Source organism: Oryzias latipes, chromosome 20, assembly GCF_053564925.1.
Source record: "Oryzias latipes strain Hd-rR chromosome 20, Olatipes_Hd-rR_3.1".
Taxonomy (NCBI): Eukaryota; Metazoa; Chordata; class Actinopteri; order Beloniformes; family Adrianichthyidae; genus Oryzias; species Oryzias latipes.
Genome location: NC_136256.1, coordinates 23,601,975 through 23,621,906, shown reverse-complemented (window position 1 = coordinate 23,621,906; position 19,932 = coordinate 23,601,975). Strand labels below are relative to the sequence as shown.

Genomic DNA, 19,932 nt, shown 5'->3' with positions numbered 1-19,932 from the left:
TTATTATGGGATTGATACAGAAAGGCTGCCATTTTGAGCAAAGTATGTTTTATGAATATACAGGGAAAATGAAGGGCATGTAGCAGCCCGTCAGCCAGTGAGGCCGGGTCAAAGGGGGTGGCGAGGGTGGGCCGTACAACACAACTCGCTGCTTTAATGTTTCTATTGCTTCTCAGTGTGGACGCTTGTTAATTAAAGCATTGCAAAGACATGATGTTTATCCTCTGAAAATCTAGGATTTAAATGTTGCAAATCCCATTTTTTAAAAGCGTTGCTTTAAAGTTTTTAGCTGACATTTGCTTTTGCAGCAGCTGTCAGATCTGATTATAAATAATTTTGTTTACTGTACTTATGCTTTCCGTTCTCATGCAAACATGATGCCGTTCAAGCTCTAAAAAGCAGCGTTATTATAATTACTGGTGTGTCTGGTAAAGATCAATAAACGACCCAACGATAATCACATCAAACGCTCTCATTAGGGGCTGACAGGGGTGTTTGTTTTGATCTGAACTGAAAAAGCTCTTTGTCTCCATGCTGTAAACTTTTTCTTACATGTGAAGGAAGTGTTATATACATATTTGTAAAGCAAATGCTTTTTAAAAAAGATTTTTTTTACCTTTAGTTTGAGCACAGGATGCAGGTTTCTGCTGCAAAAATTACCGTGGAGTGTGAAATTTAGTCAAATTGTGCTATTTCAACAGAGTAGCCCAGAAGCTGTTTGGAGAATGCAATCATTTCATATCCAGTAATTTATCTTTTCCCTAACTGTGTGGGCCAATTGAAGTCAGCCACAAAAAAGGCCCTTCAACGAGCCAAATCAAACTGAGTTCTTTGTAAAGAGGAGAAGAGAAATCACACTGGAAAGGCATTTTTTAGGTTGTCCTTTTTAGTGTGAGTGCAGAAAAGATATTTCACCATGCGACTTTTTGTCCCTTGTTACAAATTCCTTCATGAATCATCCAGGCTATGCCTATTGATAACCTGAGCACAGACATTTGATGAGCCGCACAGGTGCCTTGTAATCCTTTTTTCATCACTGCGTTGGGTTGTTTCAGTCAGAAAAGATAGAAAACTTTTTGTTAAAATGTGTATTTTATTTTATTTTTCTCTTGAACAACTTACGCAGAGGATTCCAATGTCAAAGCATGTGTCTTTGTCCTTCAGATGCTTTTAAATGGTCAACATCTTTATCTGAGATTAATTATTTGGGTCATACACGAGAAGATGGGGACAAAAGCAGGCAAGGTGGAACTAATTAGACAAATGAGGTGGGTCTTGTGAGACTGGTTGCAAGGAAGGACATAAGGAAATCAGGTTGAAGGCGTCTAAAGGAATCATCTAAATTTGCTTTTATCTTGACTTCATTGAAAAGTGACAAAAAAGACACTTCTGGAAGGAAAAGGTTAGCCTGAGAACCTGGTTTTGATGTATGGATGAGTCAGAAAAGAAGGATTGGGTGAATTAACTCAGAGATAAAGTCAAATCTTTTAACGTCTGAGCTCATTTTGCCAAATTCTTGCAGTTGGATTTCACCTTTTGCTCTGTTGGCATTAAATAGTATTGATTTGGATTTATATATGGTTTGGATGGATTGGGAAATAGTTTGAGAACCACTAAATTTAGTAGAGATGTATCTCGTACCTGTTAACATTTTTATTTGATGAAATTGACTTTATGTATGCTGTTTTTTTTAATTCATTCTTCTGAATTCAAGGCTTCAGTGCCACGAGGAGTCATCGTGTGAGAAACAAGGTCTGGTTATATCCATTACACAACAGAAAGGTAAACTGCACAAACAACCACAAAAACCTATACTTACTGCCAAAGGCAATTTCGAGTCTTAATTCTGGGCTACATAAAGGCTGAGAATGGAAGTACAAGCCGTAAAACAGCTGCTTCTGTGTTTTCCACTCAGTCAATCAAAGTCTTATATGTACAAAGATGTGTGGCAGAAAAGTTCTGTCTGTCTAGCTGTGAAAATGTAAACGTCCTGCTAAAGTTCAGGAGGCCCGAGCTGAAAAAGTTCAGCACTGGCCGCTCGTGTTTGGAAAATTACATGTGAATAGTAATTTTCTTTATGGCATTTCATTTTTTATGCTGTTCAAGGTAATTCATCAATCTGCATGTGCATCAAATCAGTTCTGAGCTACAACCTCTGCTGCTTCAATGCAGCCTAAATTATATATTAATGGACTTGTCAATTTTCTTTTTTGTTTTAATTTCATCAAATGGCAGGGTCTGATACACACGTTTGTTTTGTGAGTCTGCAGACTTGGAACCAAAAAAATGCCACTTTTCACCATTTCTTTATCGCTAAAGAGAAACTTTTGAGAATAAACGGCATCAGTTGGTGTTGTTTGTGGCCCCCCTCATGTCAACCTCTTCACTCATGCAAGATGCAACTTGCAGAAAGGGCGGAGCTACTCAGCTCAGCACCAATAGCCACGCCCCTGTAGAGGAGATTTTGGAAACAGTGGTTGCAGATAGACATGAAGCATGGCTTTTTAAGACATTTAGGTTGTGGAAGTTTGGTTAAAAACTTCATAAGTATAGTTAAAACACCACTGGGAAAGTTTCTATAAAAAAATTGTCATTTGGGACTTTAAAAGTTTACAGTATTTATTAGTGAATGATGTAACCTTTTATATAAACCCAGATTTACCATTGGGAAAGCTGTTTTTTTTTCTAGTCAGACTTTTTAAAAAAAAATATGAATTCCATTCATCAAATAGGAAATTCACAATAATATGAGTTTAAAAAAAGATGTTATTCTATTTTGTGTGAAGGACGGAAAAAAATCAATAAATAGTTCATTTGTATTTAGTGTTTGTATAAGAGTTCAAAGAATGCAGGCCAAGTGGGTGGTCCCCACCAGTGACGTGCAGTCAGGAGAGGCAGGTGAGGCACAGCCTCACCTGTCATTATGGGAAGAAAAGAGAAAAAATAAATTCAATTATTATATTTAATCAGTAAGTTGTGCTTTGCGGTCATTTTCCATTTAAATGTACCATTTTTGGGTGTTTTTTCTTTTCAAAATCGCTGAATTCCCGCATTTGCCGTTCAGATACTAAGTGACCTGCGATGAGGCACCAGCCCGCTGAGCCTCACCTTGGATTGCGCAATACCTATGCAGTCAGACGGTACTGCTGTCTCTCTGTATGTCGGTTCAATCACTTGTACTATATGAGCTGAGTTTAAATAATTTAGCAGATGTATATGATGCACAGTGCTTGTTTTTATAAATAACTGTATGTGAGGGACGTGTTTCTTGTGCTGAGCGCTAAACGACGGCGAAAAAGCCGCTGGGTGAGGCCAGACATTCTCGTGCCTCATGTTGCAGTTCTCGTGCCTCATGTTAGGGGGCGCCGGTGAGCCCTGAGATTATGACGCTAAAAATACTAGAAGAAGTGATAGCAAGCGGCAAGTCATTTTCTTCAGAAGGAGCGGCGTATGGACTTTATTTACAACTAAAGGTAAGACGATAATAACGTTTGTGCTTTTTTCTATGCTGCAGTTTGTATATGAAAAAAAACATGTTGAAATTATATTTTAAACAAAACGTTAACTGTTGTCAATCAAATGGTGAATAAGTTACTCAGTTATTTATACTCATGGTTCATATGTTTGTAAATCTGACTGATGACGTCAGTGCCTCACCAGCCATTAACCTCACCGCACGTCACTGGTCCCCACACATGTTCCCCTCACCAAATCTGAGCCTCTTTGAAAAAAGTTTGGACACCCCTGCTTCAGGGGCCTTGTATCTTGGTAACTAGAATTATTTTCTTGAAATAAGAATTCTCAGTACAACCATTTTCTTATCTCGTTGGCAGATTTTTTGTTATTGTTACTTATTTAAAGAAAATCTGCCATTTGTGTCAGAATTTTATGACATGTATCTGAGGGGCCTGTTTTTACAGTGTGATGTCTGTCATGACTGCTGCTTTTATTTTGAAAACTACTTGGCTGGTGGTGGAAGGTGCTTTATAAATAAATAATTGATTATGATGAAATGATGATAAAGCAGTGAATTTTCCAAATATTTAGGAGTAAACAAGAATCCATCTCATTTTATTCTTTGTTTTGGCCAGACAATCTAGAACTGCTTACATTAATATTAATTATGTTTTGTTCCTATTTATGTGTTTATACTGGATCTTTGCTGTTGGATTATTTTCTTTCGCACCAATAAATTATTAAACTAATGCATTCCATTTCATGGTCTCCAACCTCCAGCTCCTACATGCTCGTGTTCACGTTATCTCCGTTTTGATTATAGAAAAATAATTGAAGCTCCATGTTTGCAAGAATATCAGACAAAACTACCTTCACAATGGGTTTCATCCCAGAGGTGGAGACGTTTTGTAGTAAAAGCTAACAGACATCTCTGTTTTTTTTTTTTTAATCACTAAACCATTAAACAGCTTCTTAAACTTCACTGAGCTTTACGACCAAAGCCTGACTCTGTTCATCAGCTATAATAGGCATAATTAACACTTGAACCATCCTTTATTGACCGTATTTGTATAAGACTAAAAAGTACTAAGAGGTAATGCATCAATAAAACCATTTCATGCACCAGATTGCAAAAATTTGTGGTTCAAACCTCTTGGGAAGAAACAGGAATAACTCTTTTTATATTGTAGTTTATGTATAATATTTCTGTGTTTTCCAGCTTAATTTAATTTTTTTTAGATTATTTCTTTTGTTGCTAGAGCCTTTTCACTACGACAACTTGATCCTGTTTTAAACCTTCAGAATATATACTTGTTACTCTTTTTAATACTTGCTTTCTACTTTCACCTTTGAGTCGTATTTTCCATATATTTTACATTAATTTCATTCCAGTATAGAATAATGTTTTTCATGAATCCACCCAAAATGGCGGCGTTTGAATCTTTAATAAGAAGCATGTGAATGGCGCTCTGGAGGTGAAAGAAGCGTGAAGCTGAATTGTAGGTTGGAAGCTGTGACGCAATAGAAAGCTTTAGGGGGGGTCCCAGTGGGAGCCCCATTTTAGAGCCAAAGCACCAGGCGGGAAAAAAGTCGCTCAGAGCGAAAAGGAGACAGAGAAGTCCTTTCATCCTGATTTACATTCATAGAATAACAAAGTTAGATGAAAGTGCCGTTAAACAATGCTAGTGAGGGTTCAGGAGCCAACATTGAATAAATTGAGTTGAAGATTTGTATCAACTTACCTGGTTATTTTCCATGTGCTGATCACTTGGATCAATTATCTGATCCAGTTGGTCACAAAAAGCAAATAGGATGGTAGATTTAGAGTAGGGGTCTGTATCACCAAAAGAGCGATTTGGTTCAGTGTCCTACAGACAAAAAAGGTTTTGAAAAAAAAAAAATAACGTGTAATATTTTCATTTGCTACTTAGAAAGTTTTGTTTACAATGTGCTGGCATAAATATTACTTCATAGAACTCGTGGAACATAGTTGGCCAGCTTGACTTGAGATCCTAAATCCGACTTACTGTAAATCAGTCAAACTGGAAGTCAGTATCACATTTTAGCAAAATATTGTTATTAATTTGGGGAGAAAATGAAGGAAATTGAAAAGTTTTACTGTGGGGCAAAAAAGTATTTAGTTGGCCACCAATTGTGCAAATTTTCTCCCTTTAAAAGATGAAAGACCTGTAATTTTAAAATAATACTTGTTTGCTTAAGTATGCTATGCTTACGTATGCTGTGGTTGATTGAGTGAATGAGAGTCAGCTGTGCAGCATCCAGGAAGCGTGCGCTGGAGTTGCTGGGATATGAAGTGCATTCAATACTCTGCAGACTGCTCCTGTCAGTGACCAGAGGGGGAGACAGAGCTTTGATTTCTGACACCAGAATATCACTTTGATTTTTAAAGAATTTATTTGTAAATTATGGTGGAGAATAAGTATTTAGCAAATAACAAAAGTTCAACTAATTGCTTTGTTATATACCCTTTATTGGCAATGATAGCAGTCTTCAAAATCTGTGAATTTTAAAATCTTTAATTAAAAAATAATTGAGTAGATGGGTCAGTATAGTTACTTAGTTACTAGGTACTCTAAATGCTTTTTTCTATATAAATAAATAAAATTGAATTCACGTGTCACGTTTGTGTTTCCCCGAATTTCAATACAACACATCAGGTCTAATATGTTTCTTCAAATAAGGTAAAGGTTTGGATGTAAACTTTTTTTTTTACCATCAGTAGACTGTTGCATGACTGCATTGGCTTCCTTGAAAGGTTATATTCTGCTTTATAAATGTACATCAAATACCAGAGATTTTTTTCCGTTAGAAATAATGATGAGAGAAAATGAAAAATGAGTGGAGGAGACAGATGGAGTAAGATGAATAAAGGAATGCAGGGCACTGGAAAGACAGAAAAAATGGCTCAGACAACAAACCTGTCGAGCTTTGCTTCTCAGAAGAAAGAGGCTTGTCCTGGTTTGCATGCTTTGATGATGATGGAGGAGGGCAGTCTCTGTGGACTTGAAGCCTGTGGGGGATTCTGGGAAGAGTGGAGAGAGACAGATGTGTTTGTGAGGGCCGGCAGAACAGGTAAGAACACAGGGAGGAGGTGGGTACATGTGCTGTTAAAGTGACAGACAGGTTGCAGGTCAGGATGGATTGGGCGCCAGCGCTGAGCGCCCTTTTGTTCAGAACGGTGACGGATAGGCTGACAGATCCGGACAGGCAGGAGCCTCCGTGAACTGATGTATGTAGACGACCGTGCATCTGTAGTGTGAACAGAAGATGCTGGAAAGGTTGATGTAGTGAATACATACTTAAGGTCAATTATTCAAAGACACAGGCGGTGAGTGACAGTGGAAGAAGGTAGAGGCAGGGTTTGGAAAAGGATGGGAGTGGGAGTGAAACAGAAGAATTGCAAAGATGGATGGTTTGAAGAATGGATGAACAGAGAAGAGTTAATCTTTTTTGTAAGGATGAGGGTCCACAGGTTGAGAAAACTTTTGAGGATATTTGGGTACAAAACAAAAGAGACATGTCAATCAATCTGTTGTGTCTATTCTCCAGTCTGTCTGCGTTCATTTTTTTTTCATATCGCCAGTCACGGACACAGAAGGCCGGCACTGTTAAACCATATTCCCTGGGGGCACACATGAATCGACCTATGTAGTTCTAAAACTGTGCCATGAATACAGATCGAGCTTCACAGCGGGCTCCTGTTTTTTTTTAACTAAAACATCACAACATGCAGGGCTGTTTTGAACCTCCCTTGGATGTGGTGGCAGACTAAGCAGACGCACGCGCAAACGGTGATGGATCAGGGGCAAACCTCCAGTGAGGCAGATTCCTCTTCTATGCTGCTGCGCTTTATGGCAGAGGAACCCCCAACCGCTCTGTGACTTTGATGGGAAAAACAGCTGAGGTAAAGAGTTGTATTTGTAAAGTTGAATAGTCAATAATAAAAAAGATGTTTATTTCTTAGCCAGTGTGAGTGTTGATGTTGCTATCATCAAAAAAGATCAAAGAATAAAAGACAACCAATGCGGTTCATTGAATCCTTGAGATCTGTTTTTTACTTCTTTCTAATCCCTTCTGAAGAAAAAGAAGATAATAAATCAGCAGTAATGCATGTCTACTTCATGTGTCAAATTTACAAAGATGAATGGTGCTAGTTTGCTAAAGAAAGCAGGTAAAACTGGAGGTTTAGATCTCATCTGAGTGGAATCCCTGCACATGACCTGCTGTCGCACCATTGTTGATGTACACAAAAGCAGGTAGGCCGATGTCGACCTCTCCGCTTTGAAGATCGTGTTTTTTTTCTGTGCTTTGTTACCATGTGCATATATTTCCTGTGTATCAGAGAACTGCGATGAAGGCTTGATTGGTGCATGTGGCAGGACCTTGCTGTCCTGTTGGGGACTCGCCTCAATGGACACAAAACAATGAAACCCACTTGGACAAAAAAAAGCATAAACGAGAGAGAAAGACAAGCTTCATAAAGACCTGCTTTTCTATTTTTTATTTCTTTTAAATCTTACCTTACTATTCTAATCTCTGAGTAATTTATAAAGTAGATTCTAATCCTTCTAAATTATAATTTTATACTGGTTTAACCTCTTCATGCCGGATTGTGCAAATTCACAGGGTACCATTTTAAACACACCTGTAATTTTTTGATCTATTTTAATGTATTCTATGGAATTTCAGCCGTTCAGTTGTAAAATACGGGGTCGCTTGGTTAGAATTGTGCCAGCACGGTTTTAATGTTCACTCACTCAGTTTCTAAATACGCCCGCTCAGTTGTCTTTACGCCCTTTCAGTTAATGGCAGAAATGTAATTCTATAGTATTCCTTTGTGGCCTTTTCAATAGGGATAATGCCGTTTAAAAAAAAAATCTATTTAACTTTTATTTACCCAGGAATGTCCCATTGAAATTAAGAATATCTTTTTCAAGGGAGTCCTGGCTAGGTGGAAACAGCTTATATAGTTTCTGCAGAGGACTCCCACCCCCTTTCCTCCCCCCATTGTTGAAAGCTCGGAGCCTGGAGCTTGTGGCCCGCTCAGAGTATTTTTTACGTCATAAATAACCTATTTTTCAAACAAACAAGATTATTCCATTTGCTCCTAATTTACACATAAGATTACTCATGTTTCATTTTAAGCACCTGAAAAACCCCAAAAACATGATTTTCATCAGAGTGGGTTGTTCCAGGATTCCACTTTATTGACTTTCACCATTTAAAGGAAAAAATATTGAACCAGATTTTTTTTATACAATTGGAATTTAAGTCAGACATGAATGGGTTAATTGTTTTCAAGAAGTGTTGTTTTTTAAGCGAAGAAGAAATCAAAACTAACTATTTTTGGATGTTTCTTTTAAACTGTGAAGCCTCATTCGTCTGGAAAAAAAAGATTTTAATCACAAAAAAAACCCATAATCCTTTTTTTTTTTGGGTTAGCTGAAACTATCAGATGCTGGCATGGGCTCACGCAACAGAAAGATGCACTATCATGCAATCTTCTTTTCCATATTTGCCTCAAAGGTTCATTTTAATTAATCCTTAATCCTTTTCTAAAAGTCTGAAGTTGAGAGTGTGGACCTGCTGTACATTTGAGATGCATCGCAGAGCCAAACTGGCTTGTTTTTCTAACATGGGATATGATGTGATGCGGCCAGACTCCATTAACTGCAACCTGATGCTGAGCAGTCTCTGCCAGGTTTCTGCGATTAGTCAAGTGGAACAGTGGTGCTCCAGTATGGTGATGGATTCATGCAAATGTTGGCTGTTGGGAATACGTTGATCAATAAACATCTGTCATCTCTGCTGCTTTTTACATTTTTGACATGCTCTTTGCAAATATGCTCCCTGCCTATAAAATGTTTGGAAAAGGAAGTAAAAACACAAGCATACCGATATATATTCTATTTTTTTAGCAAATGTGATGCCTCAAGGGTCTTTTCAACTAAATGTTTTAATCCTGCATGGATTTATTATTGGGGTACAGTGTCTATGTTACTCATAAAATAACAATTATTTGTTTTTTCTGGAGCTTTCTTTCTGAAAAGGGGGACATTTTCTTTCCTCTTGCTTTTTTCCATCTGTTCTCTCAGACAGTAGTTTGATTCTTTAAATGCAAACTACACACACACCCACACACACACACACACACACACACACCCACGCACGCACACACACACACACCTACACACCCACACACACAAATTGAATGAAAAAACTGAATGACTTTTTGAAATTTAATTTTTTTATCTGCCTAAAGACACACTCTGATCATTTTTGATCTATTGTAAAAGTGTAAAGCAGTCTTTTAATTATGATTGCGCCATTCTTTTCCAAAAAAAACCCAAAAAAAAAACATGTCTCTAACCTTTTATAGGGTATGGACCAGTTTAACATCAGACAATATTTTTACAGACCGGTCTGAACGGGGCTGAGGTTGGTGTTTACTATTTTTAGCTTCCAGTTTCGATGTTCACAATAAAATTCTACTACAAAAAATTTAGTTTAAAAAAAATCTGAAAACATTAGTAGATTTTTTTCTTTAGTTTTCCAGATGAGAAGGATTCAGGGAAGGTAAGCTGTTGATTTGTAGAAATTATTTTTGATTTGTAAAAATTCAATAAAAGCAACATTTTCTTCCATAGTTTTTTTCCCCATAGAATACCATTATCACACTGAGAACTCAACCAGGCTCAGATATCTTTCAGAGCAAAAGGTTTTTTCACATATTTCTTACATAAATCTTGATTTATTGTGTATTGGTTTTTAACACAAGAACATTTTCTTTGCCAATGTTCCATGACAGCTGCCTGCCTAATTCACCCATAATCTCCCTTTCACAAGTTTCCTCAGATCAGAAACATCTTCAGCAGGTCGGCAACTTTACTTAATTGAGTCTTCCTTCTCTGTCGAATGTTTGCGGCTGGTTTCATCTTAGAGTTTGTGCCATAAATTTAATGATTTGACTTAAATTTAATGATGGATTAATAAAGCAAAACAAAATGACACAACCGTTGTAAAACTGGTATTTTCTAAATATAATTATAAACACGAAGCCACCGCGTCTGCAACTTTATTATCTGCTTGGGTGAAACAAACAAGAATCAGTCATTGTATATCAGGCAGAGCAGCTTCTGGTACGTTGAAACAACTGTTTCATTAAATGCATATGTTGAGGAAGGCTTCAGGTTTTGTCTGTAAATAGCAACTTTATGTTTTTATGAAGTCGAAGACCCTTATTAGGTTTCCTTATTGGCTCTTATCTCCCTAAAAATACGTTTTTTTTTCATTAGCTTTTTTAGCTTTGGTCTTTTTAGACGCTTTGAGATTTTACCTAAAATGTAAAGCGCATTCTAAACAAAATTTATTATTATTATTATCATTTTTAACTTAGCGATCTGAGCAGCTGCTTAAAGTCATGTGATGCGTCAAGATAGACAAGTGTGGTGAACAGAATAAATCTTCCTTCAGAATCATAAAATAAGGGTTGGGGACCACTGTTGTAGGACACAGTTTTTGAAGAGCGGCAGAAGTTTTTATATTTTATTTTTTAGAAATGTTTACCACGAGCTGCATGGGTACATAAGTGCAGAACAACCTCTCCCCCTTCTTGTCACCCACATTGGGGAGTCATCTGTTTACCTGCTCGTCTGCTAGCTTTCAGCTCCAATCTAACATTACCGGTGCAAACAAAAATGGCAACCAATGCTGGATTTATCCAGCCATGAAGGTTTGATTCAGATGCCAGCTCAGACGAGGAAAACAAAGACAGTAATGGATTTTATTGTCTACAAGTGGATGCATCAGAATGGAGCGGAGCAGGAAGCTTGTGGCCCCCACCTTTTGTCTGCTCCTAATTCACAGTGATTTAAATAAAGAAGTACGTAGTAATGCAATTTTTAAACTGAATTTTTCTCAAAATATACCTTCAATCATCAAAAGAATGCCACAATAACATGTTTAAAAACACCAACATTTTTTATTGCAGTGGGTCTTTAAGCAAAAATCTATTTAAATGCTACAGAGAAAAACCAAAGAAACTATAAAGTTATCACGTAAAAGTTGAGATACAGTTGTCTGTCTGCTGTGGTTGAGGCAGTTTTCTGGTTGTTAACTGAACAAATGTTATTATTCTACTTTTGTCTAGGTTTTTAGCCTCAAGGACACTTTTTCTCAGGAGTAAACTAGTTTATGTTCTTCTGTAAAGTCTGTAAAAGAGCCGAGAACTTTTTGCTGGTTTTTCTGAAAACGCCAAAACAAACTGCTCCATTGCTTCCAAATTGTCATTTTATTATGTCATTTTCCACTTTGAGCAATCCTCAGGCGTTGTTTGCTGATTTGTGGCGTAGTGCAATTTCTTTTTTAACCTCGGTTTGAGGCACAGGGGTGGATAGCACTCAGTTTGTTTGCTGGCAGTGAAGCGCTTCATCCTACATGTTTAATTTTTGGCACAGCTGAGAAACCCTGCAGAACATTTTGTCTGTTCACACTGTCAATAGCATGAGTAGCAAACACCCCGGGCACAGTTTGTTAAAAGATTCTCAGCTATTTAGAATTTGTCCAAAAAAGGCCTTCTTATTCATATATTTTAAAATATATAACAAGTACATTTTTCTCAATAATCTGCATTTGTAAACACAAACATGCATTTCTGACTGTAGTGATGATTAAATCCTGCATATACATGTGAATTTACAGAAATAAATATGTGTGCTAAGTTGTTTACCCTTCTGGGATGTAAAATATGAGGATTACAGGACAATTTTCCCTGTTTATCTTGTCGACTCTTTTGTAGTGGACAAAGAAAACATGGTATGTGTTGCAGTGGAGTGGAGCAATTTAAGTGAGCTGTGAGAAATTGTCAAAGTCTACCTGTGGCTACAAAAACCCATTAGTTTCTTGTTGATACACTTTGAAGTCGTCTGCCAAGTGCCTCCAACTAACAGTAGAACATTTTTGCAGTTACTTAAGGAGATCATGTTACAGCCGGTGAATCAAGGAATAACGTGATCTTCAAACGTCCACTCAGGATTATTTCTAACAAAGCAGTGAGGCAGATGCACTGACAGAAGATTTGGAGGAAATCTCCTTTTTGCGTGACGCCATTAACATGCTCACACTTTCTTTTTGACCATCAAGAATCTTAAGTCATGGGTCATCTTTTAGGGATTTGTCAAGAATCATTAATGAAAATGCTGCAGAGCTACAAGTACAGATAGACATTTTTGCTTTCACATATCGTAGAGGCTTTTAGCCAGGCACGTGTAGAGTCAAGTCTAGATTAGTATCTTTCATTTGATTGGAAATAAAAAATGGCAAAAGCCAAAAGTGGGATGAACGTGTTAATCTGAAATATGGGTTTAGTAGATTTAATGCTGTGTGTGATGTCAGAACTATACAAAAAAGCTGTAGTTAAGCCTGCAGAGATCTACTCCTTTCATCTCAAAATACCATAGCAACAAGCTTAAATAATAATGCAGTTTTCCAGTGATGCCTAACTCAGGAAAGGGTCGTAAAAGTCATGTTTTCTCATGTCAAACTGGAGAAGACTCATCTCGGTGTGCACTGTTATTCCACTCCATGTTATGAAGGGCCGATCATGAGATAATAGAATGCCAAACAAAGCCTGTTTTCTCCCTACTGAGACTTGTTGCGATTATTATGTACTGTATGAAGTGTAATTCTCAGCCTCGTTTCAGATCCAGAGATCGGTCAACATTGGTTTCAAAGGCAGTTTGGTCTCATTTGCATACACGCCAGGGGGCATCTTCTCTCTGAATCTCTGCACATGTCACGAGAAAGCTCTGAAGCTCACGCACTATCACAGTTTTTGAAACCGATCATCAGACAGGGCAATCAACCACCTTCTGTTCCTGCACAACAAATCTCATTCATATTGTAATACTTCTTCAAGGGAATTCAAAGCAGAAGCTCACACTGCGTGTAATGTGAGTAACGATAATAAGGCAGCAGTGACATGGGTATCACCAGACATCAAAGAGAGGGTTTCAAACCACCTCCTTCAGGCTCAATAAGCTGGGCAGCACCAGGCATGACACTGCATGTGTTGATCCTTGACAACACACACCTCAGGTAAATATTACGTCATCTCTTTTTCCTCTCTAGTTTGCGGGCAACCGTGCTTCCAAACCAAATACCTTGTCAGGCATCCCAAGCAGATTATGTCTGCAGCTCCGAGCCGAGCATCTCGGCTTTTGCAATCCTGAATATGACATCAAAAACAAAACCTCTCAAGGATCCAAAAGTGTTGATGTTTGAAGGGAGCACTGCAGGGCCTATTTATATTCTTCCTCTATACATTCCATCAGAACTGATTTTGCTGTATATGGGATTGTCCACAAGTCATACGACAAAGCCCAAGCCTGACTTTTAAAGAGTTTTGAAGCTGTTTTGTGATTTCTTTTATACTTTAAAAGTGACATGAGAGCCATCTCATAAACTCATTTCCTCCCACAAGTCCTGCATAACCTGGAAAAATTACTCTTTGACAAATGAATAAATACAGCGCTTCCTTTTACTCTCAATGCCATAGCAACAGAGGATGGAGCCATCTTCTTTCCTGATGAATTAGCAGAAGAATGCAATCACCTCGGGAAATAGAAAACAGCCATGGCTGTTAGACTTTAATAGACTAAAGTATAAAAAATATGAGACAAAAGAACATTGTTGAAGTTGGAAACATCAAAGTATTTCAAGTCTAATAACATGAGGATGTTTTTTTTAAAGATACAGTGTGATAAAAATCACGTTTTTGGTGTTTTAACGTGTTCTTGTGGCATTTTTCTAATGATAGAGGACACAAAGAAAATTAGGATCGAAATTGCATTTCTGAGTATTTCTTTATTCAAATCACTGTTGGGGGCAGATAAAAAAAATGCAGTTGGAAAAACCCTGTAGCCGTGATGAAGGTGCTACAGTCGGCGGCGTGGAAGCTTCCTGCTCCGCTCCATTCTGATCCATGAACATCTTCGTTTTTCACGTCCGAGCTGGCGTGTGGTTCAAAACTGAACTGCTGGATAGCTCCGATACCGCCCGCCATTTTTATTGCATGTTAGGTAGGGAGGTTGAGGGGCTGTAAGCAAGTGGAAGAGAGTATAAACAAAGGCACAATGGGAAGTCAGGGCAGGCTTACTCCTCGCACTAACAGTCCTGTCAACAACTCCTGGGTAAATTTCTGATGAAAACAACACAGTATATTTGATTTTGGATAAAAATCGCGTAATTGTAATCTAAAAGACCACTGGGGATGCTTTGAAAATACTTTATAAGATGATTGGTCAGACTTTAATGAGCTGGTTGAACTGTTAAGTGACCTGATCTGCTTTTGGACTCCATGGTTGTTGTTCTTCTGGCCTGGTCTCACACTATGAGCCTCTCTTCCTGCCTAAGATTTCATCGGAGACGTTTGGCCGTCAGTCAGTTCATCTCACATTTCTTCATCTTGGAGATCAGGCTCTAGGCTTCTACTATTTCTGCTATGCGATGCTTCTGTCTTCTATATGCTCTTCTGATATTGTTCAAAGAGAAAACACTTCAGATGGTTGATTGGAAAGCATACACCTTCAATTTACCAAAAATATTCTTCTCAGGTGGGTGTTCAGGGCTGTTTGCAGGATCTGGTTTGGCTGCCTTCATGGTGAAACATTAAAAAAAAAAATTAAATTATGTGGCATTTTGCAGCTTCTCCTTTGTGTGTGTGTTTTTCGTGCGTGTGTGTTTTAATATTACTATAATTTTTTTAATATAAAAAATATTGACTTTCTAATTAAAAATAATGTAGATGGACTCAATAGCAGACAATTTTGTTAGAAGCATCTTATCTTTGAACCATAATTCTGAATGGTTATGGATCATTTTTGGTATTAAATTTGTTTCAAACTGCGTTTAATGCGTTTAATAATCACGATAAACGAAACAAACAGAAATAACACTAGTAATAAAAACAACAACAAGCAAAAACATGTCTATGTTTATGACTACGCATGTTTACCTGTATAGTCATATTGTTAATGTCCTCATAGTAGTAAATATCTTTCTCATGCTAGTATTTATTGTATATTTTTGAATGGCTTTGTATTGTAAGGTTTGCTTTTAACCACTGACTTAAAAGAAAACAACACTATCAAGACACTGTACATTAGTATTTATATTAAAACTGTGTTCATTTTAACAAAAAAAAAAGAAGTTAAACAGATGACATTGCATGTAACACTCCATATAAAGCTCAATAGAAACATCCTAGTTGTAAAAAAAAGTCGATGAAACGCTGTCCGGTTAAATATAAATTCTTGCAGTTTTCCTCTTAGTAGAAATTTCATTTTTTCAAGTTTCAAATGTCTCATTCTTGTATATTAACAGTAAAAGGGTCAGGTCTTTTTTTGTTTCCAACTTAACAAAAGAATAAGTCTTTGTGCCAAAAGCGTCACAAAATGTAATACAGTACTCTGGGTGTCCAATAGTTCCACAGCAACCGGCCTCACTCCAAACAAAAGCAGTGAGTGGATCAGATTTGAATGATTTCTGTAAAATTTTGCAAAAAGTTTGTTATCATAAGTTTTTTTTGTTTTAGATATGAAAAATAAATACTGGTTCACAAAAATACTTGTTTTACTTTTAAATTTTAATAATAAAATAAATATATCTTCCAGTTTGTATGGGTTTATCATAATGTTTTGGTGATGTTCTGCAACAGCAGCATCTGCTAAATCTGCTTGACATGCTCTCCACACTTGCATTGCATTAAGTATTCATGGCTTGGCTGGAAGGGGTTATTATTGGGAATGAATAGAGAGGTCAGAGAAGAAAAGATGCATCCAACGATGACAACACAAGGAGTGGATCTATTGTAGAAAAAAATTAGAGATGTGACATTTTATTAGATATCATTTTAAAGTCGGGAAAATCTAGTACAAGCATATTTCTGAATTTACCTCACATGTCATGTCATTTTGAAATGTGGAATGGAAAATTAAAACTTTATTTTTTTCTTTTTTTGGTTATTTTTGACCATGTCAGGTCAGGTGTTCTGTTGAGCTTTGCAGCTCCACCAACAATGAAGCCTTTAGTCTCTTGGCCTATTTTTTGAAAACAAAAATGTTAAACAAAAATCCCGTTCATCAACATTTAGTTCTAATATTGTTCTAATATTGCATTATATGTCAGGGATTTTTTGCTAATCAGGAGCAAAAACATTTAGTTATGCATAATCATAAATGGTCATCTGGTTAATTTAGAGTCAAAAGCTACAGGAGCTCAAAGCAAGAAGTCGCCTTTTTTCTTGTCAAAGAATAAAACAACTTTACTTCTATTAGATTGTCAATTAAAAACTTTTCAATAGTAGAACTGGCTTGAATCACAGCTGAACAGAAAAACTCATCATCTAGATGAAAAAAATAGATTTTTCCTTTTTTTGCGTGCACTGAGCTAAAAATGGTAAAAGGCTATAATAAGAATAAATTGTCTTTTAGTTCCTGCAAATGTGGTTATTGCTGCTGTTGTCAGGGGACATGAGGATGTAAGCAAGTTAGATGAGGCGAACACATGGTGCCATTATTGCGTGATTATAAGGCTCTGCATCGCCAAGTCTTTTGTGTATTCCCAGAATCTATAATAACAATCATAAACGTCTTTTGATGTTATCGCAGATGTTTTTATAACAGCAGATTGGGTTATCTTTAATCCTCAGATGAGGCTTAACATTTCATCAATATGCTGTTTCACTGCAGAAGCTTGGATTAAAAAAATGTTTGTATTGATATTTCTTTTTTGTAGATAATATATATATTTTTCAACTTGTCCTGTCCAACAACTGAGCAAACAGAGCTGAAGGCCTCTTGTGTTGAACAGAATTTACTTTTACAATAAGGGGTTAGGCATCTTCTGATAGCAAAGGTGTATATTTATATAAAAGCCTTTAGTTTTTTTATTATTTTTTTACTTATTTATCAAACTTCATTTTATATATACAGTGTATATATTTTTTCCATTTTTCAAAGAGGGAAGAGAGAGAGGAAAAGTGTGGGAAAGAAAGGAGGGGGGGTGAAATAGACGATAAAGAGAGAGGGGGCGAAGTAAGGGGATACGAGTGCCAAGCTGCTAATTTGAGTGGGTTGTGATTTTGAGCTTCACAACGTTCATGCTAGATCAGCCAGAAAGAAAATTGTTACATGCAAGGATGAAATTCTCACGCTAAGATGAGGTTTTGTAACTGACCATGGGTCACACTGGAAGATGTCTGATGCGTCCATCCCAACCCATCCACTGCGGGTTGGGAGCGAGGAATAGAGCAGACAGGGAGCAGTGTGACAGGGTGCAATGAGGGTGGAGATGCAGATCAGATCCTCCTTAGCCTGTCCCGCCAGACCAGGAGAGAGGGGGCAGGAGACCCCCCCAGATCCCGGAGCATACCAGGCAAAAGGACCCACGCAGCCTGAGCAAGGGCGACCGCCCCCCTACGTGAGCCCCCAAGCACAGCTGAGCACGGGTATCCCCAGCGTAAGGGCCCCTAAGCCACGGGGCAGACTGCCTCAGCCGTACTGGATGGCAGCCATCAGGGGCCACTGGGCGCTGAGACGCGGGCCAAAGGGGGAGCCACAACCTCAAGGACCCAAGAGCCGCCCACCACCCAGCCGAAATCTTGTTACCACAGGCCAGAGCAAGGCCGACGGGGCCCAAAGACCAAGACGCAAGCACAGCTCCACCCCACCCCCCACACTACCCATACACCTCCCCTCACCCTACACCTCCCTCAACCCCTCCTCCCGTGCCCTCCCCACCCTGCAGAAGGGAGGGTGGCCCCCAGGCCAAATACCTTTTTCATGCAGGGCCATTGTTTTTTATTTAAAAATGTTTGATAATCTGCAACACTTTGGTGATAAATATGCAAACAAACAAGACATGACGACGGTTGCAAATACCTTTTTGCACCACCTGTACAACATGACAGCGTGTGATTACTTGAAATTTTTTTTTTACTATAAGTCTCCCCCTCCCATCGTTCCTTGTTGATTTATGAACTAACCTTTATTTCTCTCTGTTCCACTGAGGAACAAACTCCCTTGAGTCAGATGATCCATGCTGTGCGTTGCTGCTCAGAGACAGCGAGGGGAGGAAATGGGTCTACACCTTGTCGATGCCTAAGTATGCTTAAGGTGTAATTTTTTAAAGAACTTGAGACACTAGTTTAAAAATGTGGTGAAATACGTGTGGTAAAATACATCCACAGCTCCCAATTAGTCATTCCTGGGGTCTTATAAATATATTCTCAAGAATAAATTTAATGGTTTTTACAAGCTAGCTGGCTGTTTAACACTCACAGTGCGTACTTACTGAGGAGACTTTTTCACCTGACACAATTTTCCAACACACAACAGTGGTCTGTTTTCTCCCTCAATATGCAGTTTTTAGTAATACACCAACTGCACATCCTATTAAAATGCAGATTAGAGATAAAAGCTGAAACAAAAATGAGTAATTTTTGTTGCAATGAACTTTCCATCTATCTGTGGCAAAATACATTGTCTGTGGCAATGGATAGATGACACATGTGCAATACCACGCCTTAAGAAGCGCAGCAAAATGAGGTTTCAAAGGTCTGGAAAAGAAACCCTGGTGAAAATGACTTTTTTGGTTCTGCCGGTCATAGCAGAGTTCATTTGCTGAAATATGTGACTTAAGAATCCATAAAAATCCAGCGTGCTCTTTCTGCTGCAGTTGTATCTTTAGGCAAAAGAAAGATTTATGAGCTTCTCTGTTATATTTTGATAGTTCCAATTCTTCATTCTTCCACAGTCACCTCTCCTTTGGCCGAGAGTTTGGATGGAAAGCAGTCGAGGCGTGGAGTCGAGGAGAAGGATGTGAGCGTTCATTCGTATCACACATCCATGCACTTGCTCACAGGGATCATCTCCTCTGTGTCCTCGCTGTGCCGTTTCTATTTGGATAAGTCGTAGCTGTCACAGAATAACAAGTGGGACAGGAATCGAGTCAGAGAGTCAATGTTGCCGCCAACGTGAAGAGCCTGGACACGACAGCACAAAACATCCAGTCATTCTACTCCAAAGGTTACCAGAAGCATGTCTTCAACTCAGTTTAGGGTGATGAGACCGTTTTGAGAGAATGAGGATAAAAATATACCACAAGACGTGCTTAGAGACGAAATTTAAGGGGTGTCACTAGGCTATAGTTGTGCCACCGAGAGCTTCCAGCATGTGTTATGTATGCACCGTACCCAGGAAAAAACATAAGCAGCGACATAGCAGGTTGACTTGCCAGAAGCAGTTGGCTTTAATCTGAAGTCATTTCAGCAAAGCCCCATTTTCATGCATTCTCTTTTCCCTGAAGGCATGAGTGGATGTGAACAGGAGCACATACCCCTCGGCCCTGATATGTGCATGCTGGCTGTGGCACCAGGAACAGATTTAGGTCATGCCT

General features: G+C 38.2%; 1 protein-coding gene and 1 long non-coding RNA gene across 2 annotated transcripts in view; one reads left to right on the top strand and one right to left on the bottom strand.

Moving 5' to 3' along the window:
• The window catches only part of insig1 (insulin induced gene 1), a 140,710-nt gene that overhangs the window by 31,812 nt on the left and 88,966 nt on the right, over window positions 1-19,932 (bottom strand). The window lies entirely within an intron of this gene.
• On the top strand, window positions 1,289-19,427 carry LOC144988330 (uncharacterized). Its single transcript, XR_013652198.1, has 3 exons — window positions 1,289-1,402; window positions 1,715-1,782; window positions 19,291-19,427. It is a non-coding gene; the product is annotated as an uncharacterized LOC144988330 (long non-coding RNA).